We start from the raw sequence: 18988 nt of genomic DNA, 5'->3' as shown, positions 1-18988 counted from the left end.
TGTCACATAGCTTAATCAAAGCTTTATTGGCATGTCGGGCTTTTACAGTATAGGGTTTATTTACAAAACTCTCCAGGGCTGCGTTTTAAAAAACCATCGTTAAAACTAGCAGTAACTCTCAGTAACTAATGTGAACAAAGAACGCTTCTGTGCGCTGGCGTCCTCCCACAGGCTAAAAGATTTTAAACAAACACTGTTAATACACATGCAGTTAACCAAATGAAACAATACACATTTTAATGCTATAAACGTGTACACATCGAGAGAAATAAACGCCAGATGTTCATGGTAACAACTTCTTTAACTTGAGCAAACACTGCTAATACACATATACATTTGTTAATAAAGTTAGTAAAACGAAAACATGCATGTTTTAATGCTAGTGAATAAGAGGAAATGATCCACTCGCAAGCCTCTGCTCATCATGACAATACCTGGATTTTTTTTTTTTTTTTTTTTTTTTTACAAATTATAATTACAGTCAGGGGGTACATTAAATAAACTTCATTAACAAACATAAAACAAATACATAAATAAAGTAAACCAGACAAATTTAGAAAAAAAAAAAATAGAAATAAAAGCTAAATAATATGAAAATGTTTACAAATAGAAGCACATTTTATAGCTTTCTTATTTTTTAAACAAAGCACTTTAAGTATTGATTTAATTCTGATTTCAAAATTAAAAACAAAGGCTTATTTCCTTCAAATTTAGATTTATGAATGCAAAATTTAGCTAAAAGAAGCAGCAGATTAATTAAATAATATTCCTTATGATAACATTTGTTATAGGAAAAGAAACAAATAAAACATTTTTAAAGCACAGTTCAAAGCTGGGCATGATGTGAGCCTTAATAAAAGAACAGAAATCTGACCAAAAATTAACTAAATAAGGACAACTCCAAAATAAATGATATAATCAAATTTCAACACGTAAACCACAAAATGTACAAAGTATTTCAATATCGAAATTAAATCTGTTTACTAGATAGTATTTACAAGGGTAATATCTGTAAATAATTTTAAAAGAAATTTCTTTGATTTTATTTGTGATTAAATATTTATGAGGAAGTTTCCAGATTTTACTACACAACAGACCATCCACATAACCATTCCAAAATTATACAGTAGCAGGACTGGAGACAATGTCCCTTTGAAACAAAGCCCGAATGTAACAATTATTTTTTTAACAGAGGAAAGAGAGAAACAAATCCGACCAACTTCAGTATCAGCAGGATCCAACAAGGATGGAGAGAGTTGAGGAAAGGTATTTTTAAGAAGCATTTTTAGACCAGAGGGAACAGCATCCATGACCACAGCATAATCTTTCGGAGTGACTGGAATGTTATATTTAAAAAGAAATTCAGAATAAGTTAGCATAAGTCCTTCATGATTAAAAAGTTGGCTAACAAGAACTATGTTATTATAAAACCAGTTTTCAAAAAATAAAGATTTTGATTTATACATAATGTGCTTATTATTCCAAATGAAACACCTATTTGGAGAGAAATTGTGTTTATAGATTAAATTCCATGAAAGAAGCATCTGTCTGTGAAAATTAGACCGTTTTAAGGGAATTTTGGTAATGCTGTAGTCACAGAGCAAAAGGAATTGAAGACCACCAACCTGGGAAAAGATAAAGTGAGGTACAATATTCCAAATAGATGTTGATTTTTTGAGTTTAATCCAATTCACTTTGAAGGTGTGATTAAGGGTAGAAAAATCTAAGAAGTTTAGACCTCCATTTTCAATTGAGTTCATAACCACACATTTCTTTATACAGTGGGTTTTATTTTTCCATAAAAAGTTAAAAAGCATATTATCAATAATTTTACAAGTATTTTTATTAACTGATAAGGAGAGCACTGCATATGTAAGTCTGGAGATGCCCTCTGCCTTTGTGATCAATACCCTCCCCCTCAAAGACAGGTCTCTTAGTAACCATCGGTTTAATTTTTTGTTTTGTTTTATCAATGACTGGGGAGAAATTAAGCTCAAAACGTTCCTCTTCGTTCTTTACAATCTTAATACCTAAATATGTGATTTCATTTTTAATGGGAATATTACGTATTGATGGAAAATTACAATCTTTGAGAGACATTAATTCACATTTATTAACATTCAGGTACAGCCCTGAAGCTTTGGAGAAAGTATGGATAATCTTAAGGGCTAAAGGTATTTCTTTTCTTTCTTTTTTAAAAAAAAAGAGTGGTATCGTCTGCTAATTGACTGATGATAATTTCATTACTTGCAACAGTAATACCTCTTAAAGGGCTCTGTTTAATATGATCTGCAAGAAGTTGTGAACAGAGTAAGAATAGGTATGGGCATCCAGAAATAGGGCATCCCTGTCTGATACCACAACTAAGATTGAATCTGGGTGATGTGCCATTACGCAGCTTGATTGAACAATTTGCATTAAAATATAGTGTTTTAATGGAATTAGTAAAGAATTCACCGAAACCAAATTTTTTAAGGGCTGAATATATAAAGTAATGTTCAACAGTGTTGAAGGCCTTATGGAAGTTTAAAAAAAAGATGAAACTCTCGTCTGGGTATAAATGTGGGTAGTCAATAAGGTCTAATACCAAGCGAATATTATTTTAAATATGTCTATTACGCATAAAACCTGACTGTACGTCATCAATAATAAAATCTAAAGTTTTTTTAATTCTACAAGCAAATATAGAGGCTAAAATTTTCATAATCATTATTAAGTAGGGAAATTGGCCGCCAATTATCTAAAATTAAAGTGTCTTTTTTTTGGTTTGGGAATTAAGATAATTAGGCCTTGTGTCAGAGTAGGTGGAAGTTTACCATATTCGATGCATTGTAAGAAAAGCTTTAAAAGAAAAGGAGCAAGATCTTCTGAAAAGGTTTTATAGAATTCAGAAGTTAAACCATCTACACCAGGGGATTTATTTAATTTAAGTTCTGTGATAGCATGAAGGACTTCTTCTATACATATAGGAATATCACACTGTTCTTTTTGGTCTTCATTTATCGATTTTGAATTAATAAGACTATCTATAAAAATAGAGGAATCAAATTCATTATATCTTGATTCATAAAGACTGCTGTAAAATGTTGAACAGTAATCTGCAATGTCCTTTGAGTTATTTGTTATCATGCCATTGATATTCAAATGTGAAATTGTATTTGTTTTTGCATTAAATTTTTCTAATTGAAAGAAATATGCTGAATTCTGTTCTCCCTTTTCTAACCATCTCTGTCTAGACCTAATGAAGGCACCCTCTGCCTTCCTTTTATAAATATCATCTAATTGGCCTTGAAATGTAGATAACTCAAGATATTCACTATCTGAGAGATTAGAAGATTTCTGAGTCAGAGCTGTAATTTTAAAAATTAACATCTCCTCTTCAAGTCTTTTAGCTTTAGATAATACACTTCCAAACTTTCTAAGAAATTTACAAACTTCAAATTTAAATAATTCCCAATTAGTGCAATAGTTATTACTAATCTGAGCTATATTCCAATATTGTGCAATCAAACTGCAAATGGTCATCTTTACAAATTCATGTTCCAATAATGACTTATTGAGCTTCCAATAAGAATTATGGTAGTTGGAGGAATAAGAAGAATGTAAAAAAACATTGATAGACACGGCCTTATGATCTGTTAATGGCGTAGGAAGAATATTAACAGAAATATCTTCTTTTTTGTAAACTGCATGGAGTTAACCAATAGTCAATGCGAGACATACTGGTACATGCATTATTATTCCATGTAAAAGACCTAATACCAGGGAATTTCTCTCTCCAAATGTCTGTTACTCCAAATTTCTGTATAAAGGCCTTTAGAGTGGAGTTATATAAATTTACATTGCGAGTTGGCCACCGGTCAAGGGAGTTGTCTAAAGTGATATTGAAATCTCCTCCTAATAAGTGAATTTGGGAATTTAGATAAGCAATATGTAATTCGGCTTTCTAGACTTTTAAATAAAGCATCATTTTCAGTTTTAGAATTGTACCCATAAAAATTGATAATGATTATAGGCACCAGATCTAATTTGTTAACTAAAATAATATAATGACCAAGGGGGTCCCCCTCAGAAAATAAAATGTCCCCAGAAAATTTGTTTTTTAAAATTGCAACACCAGCCGAAAGCTCAGACCCATGAGCAATCCAAACATCATTACCCCATTGTGCTTTCCAGGAATTTACATCTTTAGGAGTTGAATGAACTTCTTGAAAGAAACAAAAGTCAGATTTCTGCTGTTTTGCAAATAAAAACAAAGCCTTACGTTTAACGTTTAATCTTAAACCCCTGACATTAAGTGTAACTAATGAAAATGACATGAATATATGAAGAACAGAAAGAACGAGAACAATATGAGAAAAACTTCCATTCCCTCCGCAAGGCCACTTGTTTTCACGAGGGTGAACGCACCTCTTTCCCATCGATGATTACGCGCACACCGACAAAAAAACGCTCTCTTTCCTTCCTTCCTAGCAGCTTAGATCAACGGCCATCTCTTTATCCTCAACAATTTGTCTGCTTGAGATAGATCTTCGGTAAATTTCAGCTTGTGATTCTTCAGATGTTCGGAGGTCTTGGCCAGCCGCCAGATCAGGTCCCGCGTAGATCTTCTCACGAAACGAATGATCACTGGTCTAGGTCTACCGTCTTGCTCATTCAGCTTTACCAGTCGATGCACAATATCTATGTCATCTTTAAAAGATACGCTTGAATCAGGAGCAACTGAGAGACGGATAGCAATGACTTTATGCTTGATGTCTTCCTCAGGATGTTCAGGAATCCCGTACAGACGGAGGTTCCATCTCCGCTGGTAGCGTTCAGCATCGTCAAGCCTTTGTTCAAGTTCGTGTATTTTGGTGCTATTCAGGTTTGTAGTAGATTTGCAGCTTTTCATGTCTGTTTTCAATGGGTTTACTTCTTCAAACACAAAGTCAATTGATTTTTCAAGGGCCTCAATGCTCACAGTGTTGCTGGTAATCATTTTTCCGAGATCGTCTGTACTTTCCTTAATTTTGGAAGTTAATGCCGTGATTACATTGTCTTATAATTCCGTCAGGGAAACGTCATCTCAAGATCTTTTTTGTTGTGGTTTCACAGGCGTATCTAAATCGGAGTCATGCACGGGATCGAGACTGGGGCTGACAGACCGGGTGACATCGGGACATTTTTGGCGATATTGATGGTCTAGTTCAATATGTAAAGCAGAATCATTGTCCACCGAGACAGGTATATCAAATTCCATCTCTTCTGTAATCAACTTGGAGGTAGAATTCTTATTTTTCCCTTTGCGCTTCATCATGCTGTCCTTAGTTTCTTAGTTCAGTTAACGATCGCCAACTTAGGAGGGATTGAGGAGAGGCTTCCGTCGGGCCACTCTGCCATAAAGCCCCGACTGGTGGAGGGCTGCAGTGATGGTTGACTTTCTACAACTTTCTCCCATCTCCCGACTGCATCTCTGGAAATCAGCCACAGTGATCTTTGGGTTCTTCTTTACCTCTTTCACCAAGGCTCTTCTCCACCGATAGCTCAGTTTGGCCGGACGGCCAGCTCTAGGAAGGGTTCTGGTCGTCCCAAACGTCTTCCATTTAAGGATTATGGAGGCCACTGTGCTCTTAGGAACCTTAAGTGCAGCAGAAATTTTTTGGTAATCTTGGCCAGATCTGTGCCTTGCCACAATTCTGTCTCTGAGCTCTTCAGGCAGTTCCTTTGACCTCATGATTCTCATTTGCTCTGACATGCACTGTGAGCTGTAAGGTTTTATATAGACAAGTGTGTGGCTTTCCTAATCAAGTCCAATCAGTATAATCAAACACAGCTGGACTCAAATTAAGGTGTAGAACCATCTCAAGGATGATCAGAAGAAATGGACAGCACCTGAGTTAAATATATGAGTGTCACAGCAAAGGGTCTGAATACTTAGGACCATGTGATATTTCAGTTTTTCTTTTTTAATAAATCTGCAAAAATGTCAACAATTCTGTGTTTTTCTGTCAATATGGGGTGCTGTGTGTACATTAATGAGGAAAAAAATAAACTTAAATGATTTTAGCAAATGGCTGCAATATAACAAAGAGTGAAAAATTTAAGGGGGCCTGAATACTTTCTGTACCCACTGTATATATACTTACTCTGATGTCACATCAGCCGTACTGTTGTCCATTTTTGACCTGATGAACATATTTCTGGACCAAGAGTACTCGATCATGAACTTTAAATACATATTTTTTGATTTACTCTGATGTTACTTCAGCCATATATGAACCTATTTTGATCTATTGAACAAACTCATTGATTGCTTCTGGTGATACATCACCCATAGTGAATTGCATATTTGACCTAATGGACATATTTTTGGCCATCTTGAAATTTTTATTTATACTTACTGATGTCACATCAGACATAAAGTAATCCATATTTCAGCTAATGATCATATTTTTGGCAAATTAGTACTCGATCTTGAACATTCAGTACATACTCATTGACTCCTTCTGGTAATAAATCAGCCCATAGATTATTGAATATTTGACCTTATGGACATATTTCTGGCCAAAGAGTATTCGATTTTGAATTTTACAAACATTACTATTGACTCTTTCTAATGTTACTTTACCCATACAGAAGTCCATATTAGACCTACTGAACATATTTCTGGCAAATTAGTCCACGGTCTATCTATATATACTCATTGACTCCTTCTGATGTCAAATCAGCCATATAGAAGTCCATATTTGACTTACTGAACATATTTCTGGCCCAAGAGTACATGATTTTGAACTTTCTGTATAGATTCATTGACTCCTTTTGATTTTATTTCAGCCATAGAGGTCCATATAAGCCTACTTCATTTTTTCTGTCCCGAGAGTCCTCGATCATGAACTTTTTAAATGTACTCAAGCCTCACTCTGATGTTAGATCAGCCATACACGAGCCCATGTTTCACCTACTGAACATAATACTGCAAATTAGTCCTCAGTCTTTAACTTTTAATACATACTCATTGACTCCGTCTAATGATATGTCAGCTATATAGTATTGCATATTTGACCTAATTGACATATTTATTGTCAAAGAGTAATTGATTAGATTTGACTTTCTATACATTACAATTGAGTCCTTCTGATTGTCACAGACACGCCAGGCTCCACCCTCACTCAGTCCCAGTGCACTCAATCACCCGAATACTAATCACCGCCACCTGCACCTCATCATCACCGCAATCACCAGCACTATAAGAAGCCAACACTCACACACACTCACTGTCTGGTCTTGTTGTATCATACGTACCTGTATGCTTACCTTAAGGATTCCAGACGAGCTACTTACCTGTCTCCAAAGTCTCCTGTTTCCCTCGTGTGCTTCTCCTCCTGTGTGTGAGTGTTCCAAGTCTCCAGTGTTCCAAGTCTCCAGCGCCATCCTGGTTCTTCTATCCTACGACCACATAAAGGACAGTATCACCATTCTGCATTGCTATATCCATCTCTACATCATGTATTACTCAAGTGCACTTCTGTCAACCTCTGCTGGTATTAATAAATCATACTGTTTGTTTTATATCTGCCTCCGTCCCTTCTGTACTGTAACACTGATGTTACTTCACCCATGCAGAAGTCCATATTAGAATTACTGAACATATTTCTTGTCAAAGAGTAATTGATTTGAACTTTCTATGCATTACTGTTGAGTCCTTCTGATATTACTTCTCCCATACAGAAGTCCATATTACACTTACTGAACATATTTCTGGCAAATTAGTCCTCGATCCTGAACTTTGTATAAAGGCTAGTTGACTCCTTATGTTTACATCAGACAGACAGTAGTCCATATATGACAAAATGAACATATTCCTTGCCAATGAGTACTCATTCTGGAACTTTATTTACATCCTCATTGACTCCTGATTTTATTTATGCCATTCAGAAGTCCATATTAAACCTGCTGAACAAATTTCTGGCAGTTAGTACTCGATCTTGAACATTCAGTACATACTCATTGGCAACTTCTGGTGATACGTCAGCCATAGATTATTGAACATTTGACCTTATGGACATATTTCTGGCCAAAGAGTATTCGATCTGGAACTTTACACACATTACTATTGACTCTTTCTTATGTTACTTTACTCAGAGAGAAGTCCATATTAGACCTACTGAACATATTTCTGGCAAAATTGTCGACAATCTTGAACTTTCTATATATACTCATTGACATGTCAAATCAGCCATATAGAAGTCCATATCTGACTTACTGAACATATTTCTGGCCCAAGAGTAGACGATTTTGAACTTTCTTTCTAGATTCATTGACTCCTTCTGATTTTATTTCTGCCATACAGGTCCATATAACCCTAATTATTTTTTTCTGTACCGAAAGTCCTCGATCATGAACTTTTTAAATATACTCATGCGTCACTCTGATGTTAAATCAGCCATACATGAGCCCATGTTACACCTACTGAACATATTACTGCAAATTAGTCCTCAATCATTAACTTTTAATACATACTCATTGACTCCTTCTAATGATATGTCAGCTATATAGTACTGCGTATTTGACCTAATTGACATATTTCTTGTCAAAGAGTAATTGATTAGATTTGACTTTCTATACATTACAGTTGAGTCCTTCTGATGTTACTTCACCCATACAGAAGTCCATATTATAATTACTGAACATATTTCTTGTCAAAGAGTAATTGATTTGAACTTTTTTTGCATTACTGTTGAGTCCTTCTGATATTACTTCTCCCATACAGAAGTCCATATTACACTTACTGAACATATTTCTGGCAAATTAGTCCTCGATCCCATTGAACTTTGTATACAGACTCATTGACTCCTTATGTTTACATCAGACCCAGGAGTACACGATTTTGAACTTTCTTTCTAGATTCATTGACTCCTTCTGATTTTATTTCTGCCATTCAGAAGAACATATTAACCCTACTTAATTTTTCTGACCCAAGAGTACTCGATCATGAACTTTTTAAATATACTCATGCGTCACTCTTCTCAGCCATATATGAACCCATTTTGACCTACTGAAAAAAAATTATGGCAAATTAGACCTCAATGATGAGCTTTTTATATAAACTCATGGAATCATTCTGATGTTACTTCCAATATATGAGCACATATTTACCTGCTGAACATATTTCTGGCAAATTAGTCTTGATCATATTTTCTTAGACACTTATTCTGATTCATCATTTACTCTGAACACATATTACTGTCCATCACAAGTCATTTTTGACCTGATGAACACATTTTGGCAATTTGTACAATCTTGAACTTTCTATATATACTCATTGACACCTTGATGTCAAATCAGCCATATAGAAGTCCATATATGACTTACTGAACATATTTCTGGCCCAAGAGTACACGATTTTGAACTTTCTTTCTAGATTCATTGACTCCTTCTGATTTTATTTCTGCCATACAGGTCCATATAACCCGAATTATTTTTTTCTGTACCGAAAGTCCTCGATCATGAACTTTTTAAATATACTCATGCGTCACTCTGATGTTAAATCAGCCATACATGAGCCCATGTTACACCTACTGAACATATTACTGCAAATTAGTCCTCAATCATTAACTTTTAATACATACTCATTGACTCCTTCTAATGATATGTCAGCTATATAGTACTGCGTATTTGACCTAATTGACATATTTCTTGTCAAAGAGTAATTGATTAGATTTGACTTTCTATACATTACAGTTGAGTCCTTCTGATGTTACTTCACCCATACAGAAGTCCATATTATAATTACTGAACATATTTCTTGTCAAAGAGTAATTGATTTGAACTTTTTTGCATTACTGTTGAGTCCTTCTGATATTACTTCTCCCATACAGAAGTCCATATTACACTTACTGAACATATTTCTGGCAAATTAGTCCTCGATCCCGAACTTTGTATACAGACTCGTTGACTCCTTATGTTTACATCAGACAGACAGTAGTCCATATATGACAAAATGAACATATTCCTTGCCAATGAGTACTCATTCTGGAACTTTCTTTATATCCTCATTGACTCCTTCTGATTTTATTTCTGCCATTCAGAAGTCCGTATTAGACCTACTTGAACACATTTCTGGCAAATTTGTCGACAATCTTGAACTGTCTATATATACTCATTGACACCTTCTTATGTCAAATCAGTCATATGGAAGACCATATATGACTTACTGAACATATTTCTGGCTAATTAGTCCTCGATCTTGAACTTTCCATTCATAGATTCATTGACTCCTGTTTTATTTCCTTCAGCTTTACAAGAGTCCATTTTAGACTTGATTAAACTTTTACAGTCCCAAGAGTCCTCGATCATGAACTTTATATACAGGCCTCACTCTGATGTTACTTGAGCCGTAGAGTATTGCCTATTTGACCTAATGACCATATTTCTGGCCGAAAATGACTCCATCTGAACTTTCAATGACTCATTGATTCACTCTGTTGTTAAATCAGCCATATATGAACCCATTTTGACCTACTGAAAAAATATTATGGCAAATTAGACCTCAATGATGAGCTTTTTATATAAACTCATGGAATCATTCTGATGTTACTTCAGCAATATATGAGCACATATTTGACCTGCTGAACACATTTCTGGCAAATTAGTCCTTGATCATGAATTTTCTGTAGACACTTATAGCCTCACGCTGATGATTCATCAGCCATTATATATCGATAATGAACAATATAAATACATATTGCCTTACTCTGATGTCATATCAGCCATATTGTTGTCCATTTTTGACCTGATGAACACATTTCTGGCAATTTAGCCCACGGTCTTGAACTTTCTATATATACTCATTGACACCTTCCGATGTCAAAAAAGCCATATAGAAGTCCATATTTGACTTACTGAACATATTTCTGGCCCAAGAGTACACGATTTTGAACTTTCTATCTAGATTCATCGACTCCTTCTGATTTTATTTCTGCCATACAGGTCCATATAACCCTAATTAATTTTTTCTGTACCGAGAGTCCTCGATCATGAACATTTTAAATATACTCATGCGTCACTCTGATGTTAAATCAGCCATACATGAGCCCATGTTACACCTACTGAACATATTACTGCAAATTAGTCCTCAATCATTAACTTTTAATACATACTCATTGACACCTTCTAATGATATGTCAGCTATATAGTATTGTGTATTTGACCTAATTGACATATTTCTTGTCAAAGAGTAATTGATTAGATTTGACTTTCTATACATTACAGTTGAGTCCTTCTGATGTTACTTCACCCATACAGATGTCCATATTATAATTACTGAACATATTTCTTGTCAAGGAGTAATTGATTTGAACTTTCTATGCATTACTGTTAAGTCCTTCTGATATTACTTCTCCCATGCAGAAGTCCATATTAGACTTACTGAACATATTTCTGGCAAATTAGTCCTCGATCCTGAACTTTGTATACAGACTCGTTGACTCCTTATGTTTACATCAGACAGACAGTAGTCCATATGTGACAAAATGAACATATTCCTTGCCAATGAGTACTCATTCTGGAACTTTCTTTACATCCTCATTGACTCCTTTTGATTTTCTTTCTGCCATTCAGAAGTCCATATTAGACCTACTGAACACATTTCTGGCAAATTAGTCCACGGTCTTGAACTTTCTATATAATACTCATTGACACCTTCCGATGTCAAAAAAAAACATATAGAAGTCCATATTTGACTTACTGAACATATTTCTGACCCAAGAGTACACCATTTTGAACATTCTATCTAGATTCATTGATTCCTTCTGATTTTATTTCTGCCATTCAGAAGAACAGATTAACCCTACTAAACATATTTCTGACCCAAGAGTACTCGATCATGAACTTTCTATACATACTCACTGCCTCACTCCGATGTTACTTCAGCCATATATGAACCCATTTTGACCTACTGAAAAAAAATGTATGGCAAATTAGACCTCGATGATGAGCTTTTTATATAAACTCATGGTATCATTCTGATGTTACTTCAGCAATATATGAGCACATATTTGACCTGCTGAACATATTTCTGGTAAATTAGTCCTTGATCATGAATTTTCTGCAGATACTCATAGCCTCACTCTGATGATTGTTCAGCCATATATATAGATCACAAACTATATATATACATATTGTCTTACTCTGATGTCACATCAGCCATACTAATGTCCATTTTTGACCTGATGAACATATTTCTGGCCCAAGAGTACTCGATCATGAACTTTCAATTCATGTTCATTTATTTACTCTGATGTTACTTCAGCCATGTATGAACCTATTTTGATCTACTGAACAAATTTCTGGCAAATTACACCTCGATCATGAACATTTCATATAAACTCATTGATTGCTTCTGGTGATACATCAGCAATAGAGAATTGCATATTTGACCTAATGGACATATTTTTGGCCAAAGAGCACTCGATCCTGAAATTTTTATTTATACTTACTGATGGCTTCTGATGTCACATCAGACATAAAGTAATCCATATTTCAGCTAATGATCATATTTTTTGGCAAATTAGTACTCGATCTTGAACATTCAGTACATACTCATTGACTCCTTCTGGTAATAAGTCAGCCATAGATTATTGAATATTTGACCTTATGGAGATATTTCTGGCCAAAAGAGTATTCGATTTTGAACTTTACAAACATTACTATTGATTCTTTCTAATGTTACTTTACCCATACAGAAGTCCATATTAGACCTACTGAACACATTTCTGGCAAATTTGTCGACAATCTTGAACTGTCTATATATACTCATTGACACCTTCTTATGTCAAATCAGTCATATGGAAGACCATATATGACTTACTGAACATATTTCTGGCACAAGAGGACACGATTTTGAACTTTCTTTCTAGATTCATTGACTCCTTCTGATTTTATTTCTGCCATTCAGAAGAACAGATTAACCCTACTAAACATTTCTTTGACCCAAGAGTACTCGATGATGAACTTTCTATTCATACTCCCTGCCTCACTTTGATGTTACTTCAGCCATATATGAAACCATTTTGACCTACTGAAAATTTTTTTATGGCAAATTAGACCTCAATGATGGTCTTTTTATATAAACTCATGGAATCATTCTGATGTTACTTCAGCAATATATGAGCACATATTTGACCTGCTGAACACATTTCTGGCAAATTAGTCCTTGATCATGAATTTTCTGTAGATACTCATAGCCTCACGCTGATGATTCATCAGCCATTATATATCGATAATGAACAATATAAATACATATTGCCTTACTCTGATGTCACATCAGCCATATTGTTGTCCATTTTTGACCTGATGAACATATTTCTGTCCCAAGAATACTCAATCATAAACTTTCAATACATATTCTTTGATTTACTCTGATGTTACTTCAGCCATATATGAACCTATTTTGACTTACTGAAAAAATTTCTGGCAAATTAGACCTCGATCATGAACATTTTATATAAACTCATTGATTGCTTCTGGTGATACATCAGCCATAGAGAATTGCATTGTCACGGTTGAAGATCCGCAGTCTCACTGTCATGTTAAATCTGATTGCTGATCAGCGGCAGCTGTGTTCAATCTGGAATTTACAGATGGATTCCTCGTGTGTGCTTCCGTTTGGAGTTGTTTCGTCGTGTCTTCACTCTGGATTACTGTTTCATCGTTGGATTCTTCACTTCTGATTTCACTCCCACGGACTTCACCACGATCATCTCACCGTGGCCCACCAAAGTCCCTGTGTCGCCGCTCTCCTGCTGTCTGTGTGTTTGTCATCTGACTTTCTGGCGTGAAGCTCAAATAAATGAGATATTTTGACTTGCACTTGCATCCCTCTTTATTTCCCGTGACAGAACGATCTGACCCACAACATGGATGCAGCAAGTTCAGCAGCATTAACGGAGTTTATCAACCACAGCATTTCACGGATGGATCAGCAGCAGGAGAGCATTTCCTCTACCGGACGCGCCGTGCAGGCATTGGTGACACAGGTGTCCAAGCTCTCCCAACAGCTACAAGAACTTCGAGGTCCCACTGCGCCGCCCACACCGCCCGTTCCCCCTCCACAACCCACGCAAGGAGATCAACCCGAACCACGCTTACCTACACCTCAGACCTATGCCGGTGAGCCGAGTTTTTGCAGAGCCTTTCTGAACAAGTGTTCTCTGTATTTTTCTCTACAGCCACGCACCTTCGAAAGGGTGGAGTCCAAGGTGGCGTTTGTGTTAACCTTGCTCACCGGGCAGGCAGCTCTGTGGGGAACGGCGGTGTGGGAGAATCAAGATCTGTGCTGTTCCTCGTTCCAGACACTCGCCGCCGAAATGAAGAGAGTGTTTGACCGTGCGGTCTCAGGAAAGGATGCAGCCCGACGTTTGGCGGGACTCAAGCAAGGAGATCGCACGGTGGCGGATTATTCTATCGAGTTCCGAACACTGGCGGCGGAGTGCAACTGGAACGAGGAGGCGCAGTGGGACGTCTTCCTGCATGGGTTGGCCGACTGTGTACAAAGGGAGATCTACGTTTTGGATTTACCTCAGAGTCTTAATGGACTGATTGATCTTGCACTACGGGTGGATGCCCGTATCAACCGGCTGGAGAATCTTCCTCGTTCCGACTTCGCATCCCGGGGTGCGGAGGCTCGCGGAGTCAATAACAGAGACACGGTCGGTCCCTCTTTCGATCCGGAACCCATGCAGGTGGGGAGAGCTCGGCTTTTCCGGGAGGAGAGAGAGCGGCGGAGGTCCCAAGGACTGTGCATTTACTGTGGAGGGGCTGGGCATTTCTTGAGCACCTGCCCGGTAAAAAGATCGAGCCCGGTAGTAACGTTGAGGCTACTATCGGGTGGGATCTCCGCTGAAAAGTCCTCACCATCCACTCTTCTCCCGGTTAGACTGAGTGGGCCACACACACGCTCACCTGTCACGCTCTACTGGATGCGGGGGCTGAAGGTAATTTCATGGACACACAGTTTGCACATCGCTTTCAGTTACCCATCATTCCTCTCACGAAGCAGATTTCTGTCAACGCTCTCAATGGTCAGGATCTACCCAACATAACACTCACCACCACATCCATTACCCTCATCACTTCTGGCAATCATACTGAGTCTATTCCATTCCTTCTCATGGATTCACCCCTGGCCCCTATTGTTCTCGGACACCCCTGGCTCACACAACACAACCCCAAGGTGGACTGGCGTCAGCACACCGTCATGGAATGGAGCACTCAGTGTCATAAGTCTTGTCTTGTGTCTGCTTGTTCTTCTGTGTCTGCTTCTGTGTTACAGGAAAAGGCTGCAGATCTGTCAATACTTATCCTTTGCCGTTGATGTCTTCAGCCTTCGAGAGGTTGCAAGGAGCGTCCGTCTTCACGAAATTGGATTTAAGGAACGCTTATCATTTGGTCCGCATCAGGGAGGGGGATGAATGGAAGACCGCTTTTAACACCCCCAGGGGGCACTTTGAATACTTGGTCATGCCCTTCGGGCTTTCCAACTCCCCGGCGGTCTTCCAGGCACTCGTCAATGATGTGTTGAGAGACATGGTTGACCAGTTCATATATGTCTACCTGGACGACATATTGATTTTCTCCTCGTCTCTCCAGGAACATGTTCAACACGTCCGACGAGTGCTTCAGCGGCTGCTAGAGAATGGGCTTTTTGTCAAGGCGGAGAAATGCGATTTTCATGCACAGTCTGTTTCTTTCCTAGGGTACATCGTCTCGTCTGAGGGAATTCGCATGGATCCTGACAAGGTTAAGGCTGTGGTGGATTGGCCAAGCCCGGATTCCCGTAAGGCCCTACAGAGGTTTCTGGGGTTCGCCAATTTTTACCGGCGTTTTATTCGCAATTTCAGCCAACTAGCCGCGCCTCTGACCGCCTTGACCTCCCCCAGAACGACGTTCAGGTGGTCCGATGCAGCTGAGGCTGCATTCGCCAAACTGAAAAGTCGCTTTGTTTCGGCTCCCATCCTCATTGCCCCTGATCCGTCACGTCAGTTCGTGGTGGAGGTCGATGCGTCAGAGGTGGGGGTAGGTGCAGTTCTATCCCAGCGATCTCCCTCAGACGATAAGATCCATCCCTGCGCGTTTTTTTTTCTCATCGTTTATCTCCAGCCGAACGCAATTATGATATTGGTAACAGAGAGTTGCTGGCAGTCAAGTTAGCGTTGGAAGAATGGCGTCATTGGTTGGAGGGTTCGGGGGTACCTTTCATTGTTTGGACTGACCATAAGAACTTAGAGTACATTAGAACGGCTAAAAGACTGAACTCCAGGCAAGCTCGGTGGGCACTTTTTTTCGGACGTTTTGATTTCTCTCTCTCGTACCGCCCGGGTTCTAAAAACATCAAACCCGATTCTCTTTCTCATATTTTTGATCCTTCCAAACGCCCGTCTACTCCCGAGTGTATTCTTCCTGAGACATTAGTGGTCTCCACTCTGACATGGGAGGTCGAATCGAAGGTCAAGTCAGCCTTAGAAGGGGTAACGCCTCCGCCCGGATGCCCACCGAACCGTTTATTTGTGCCGGAGAGGTTAAGGTCCAGTGTAGCAACGATTCTGGTGGCCTGCCATGGCTTGTGACATTCGCAGTTTTTTTTGGCTTGCGCGATTTGTGCCACTGGTAAGACTTCCAATCGTCCCCCAGATGGGTTGCTCCAACCGCTGTCTATCCCTTCGAGACCCTGGTCCCACATTGCGCTAGATTTTGTCACCGCCCTCCCACCCTCCCAGGGGAACACGGTTGTTTTGACCGTGGTGGACCGGTTCTCGAAAGCGGCGCATTTCATCCCTTTGCCTAAATTACCCTCTGCTAAGGAGACAGCGGTAACTGTCGTTGATCACGTCTTTCGGTTACATGGCCTCCCGATGGATGTGGTTTCCGACAGGGGGCCCCAATTTGTGTCCAAATTTTGGCAAGAGTTTTGTAAGTTGCTGGGGGCGACTGTTAGTCTTTCTTCTGGGTTCCATCCCCAGTCCAATGGTCAAACCGAGAGAGCTAACCAAGATTTGGAGAGAATGTTGCGATGTTTGGTTTCCAAGAATCCTTCCTCCTGGAGCCAGCAACTCTCTATGATTGAGTACGCACATAATTCATTACCAGTGTCTTCCACGGGCCTCTCACCGTTTGAATGTAGTTTAGGTTACCAGCCACCTATCTTTCCCAGTCTGGAATCCGAAGTCGCGGTCCCCTCCGCTCACGCCTTCGTCCAGAGGTGTCACCGCACTTGGACGAGAGCCCGTGAGACTCTTCTCCAAGTGGGGGCGCGCACCAAGGCTAAGACTGATCGCCACCGGTCGAAGCCTCCCGTATACGTCGTGGGTCAAAAAGTGTGGCTTTCTACCAAGAACATTCCTCTCCGTTCCGTCTCCAATAAACTTGCTCCCAAATTCATTGGCCCGTTTCCTGTCACCAAGATCATTAGTCCGGTGGCAGTCCGACTCAAACTTCCTCCAGCGTACAGGAGAATTCATCCCGCCTTCCATGTGTCTAAAAATCAAACCTGTGTTTCATTCACACATTAATCCGCCTACCCCGGTTCCTCCACCGCCGCGTCTCGTAGACGGGGAACCCGCTTATTCGGTTAATCGCATTCTGGACTCGAGAAGGAGGGGACGCGGATTTCAGTACTTGGTGGACTGGGAAGGTTACGGTCCGGAGGAGAGAAGTTGGGTTCCTGCTAGGGACATCCTGGATCACTCCCTTATCGATGATTACAATCGGCAGGTAGGTGCTCCTGGGAACGCCGAGAGGCGTTCCTAGGAGGGGGGGTACTGTCACGGTTGAAGATCCGCAGTCTCATTCTGTGGTCTGTGTTTTTGTTGTGCTGTCATGTTAATTGTTTCATGTGGGCGTCGCCGCTGATTGCTGATCAGCGGCAGCTGTGTTCAATCTGGACTGCCTATTTATTCCCTTGTCTTTCGTCTCGTGTTTGTCAGATCGTTGTTGGTGTTCCCTGTTCTGTGTCCTGGATTCCTCGTGTGTGCTTCCGTTTGGAGTTGTTTCGTCGTGTCTTCACTCTGGATTACTGTTTCATCGTTGGATTCTTCACTTCTGATTTCACTCCCACGGACTTCACCACGATCATCTCACCGCGGCCCACCAAAGTCCCTGTGTCGCCGCTCTCCTGCTGTCTGTGTGTTTGTCATCTGACTTTCTGGCGTGAAGCTCAAATAAATGAGATATTTTGACTTGCACTTGCATCCCTCTTTATTTCCCGTGACATGCATATTTGACCTAATGGACATATTTTTGGCCTAAGAGCACTCAATCCTGACATTTTTATTTATACTTACTGATGGCTTCTGATGTCACATCAGACATAAAGTAATCCATATTTCAGCTAATGATCATTTTTTGGCAAATTAGTACTCGATCTTGAACATTCAGTACATACTCATTGACTCCTTCTGGTAATAAGTCAGCCATAGATTATTGAATATTTGACCTTACGGAGATATTTCTGGCCAAAAGAGTATTCGATTTTGAACTTTACAAACATTACTATTGATTCTTTCTAATGTTACTTTACCCACACAGAAGTCCATATTAGACCTACTGAACACATTTCTGGCAAATTTGTCGACAATCTTGAACTGTCTATATATACTCATTGACACCTTCTTATGTCAAATCAGTCATATGGAAGACCATATATGACTTACTGAACATATTTCTGGCACAAGAGGACACGATTTTGAACTTTCTTTCTAGATTCATTGACTCCTTCTGATTTTATTTCTGCCATTCAGAAGAACAGATTAACCCTACTAAACATTTCTTTGACCCAAGAGTACTCGATGATGAACTTTCTATTCATACTCCCTGCCTCACTTTGATGTTACTTCAGCCATATATGAAACCATTTTGACCTACTGAAAAAATTTTTATGGCAAATTAGACCTCAATGATGGTCTTTTTATATAAACTCATGGAATCATTCTGATGTTACTTCAGCAATATA

This window comes from Megalobrama amblycephala, linkage group LG3 (genome assembly GCF_018812025.1).
Source record: "Megalobrama amblycephala isolate DHTTF-2021 linkage group LG3, ASM1881202v1, whole genome shotgun sequence".
Classification (NCBI taxonomy): Eukaryota; Metazoa; Chordata; class Actinopteri; order Cypriniformes; family Xenocyprididae; genus Megalobrama; species Megalobrama amblycephala.
The sequence above is the reverse complement of the archived record's forward strand: the minus strand, read 5'-3'. Positions refer to the sequence as shown.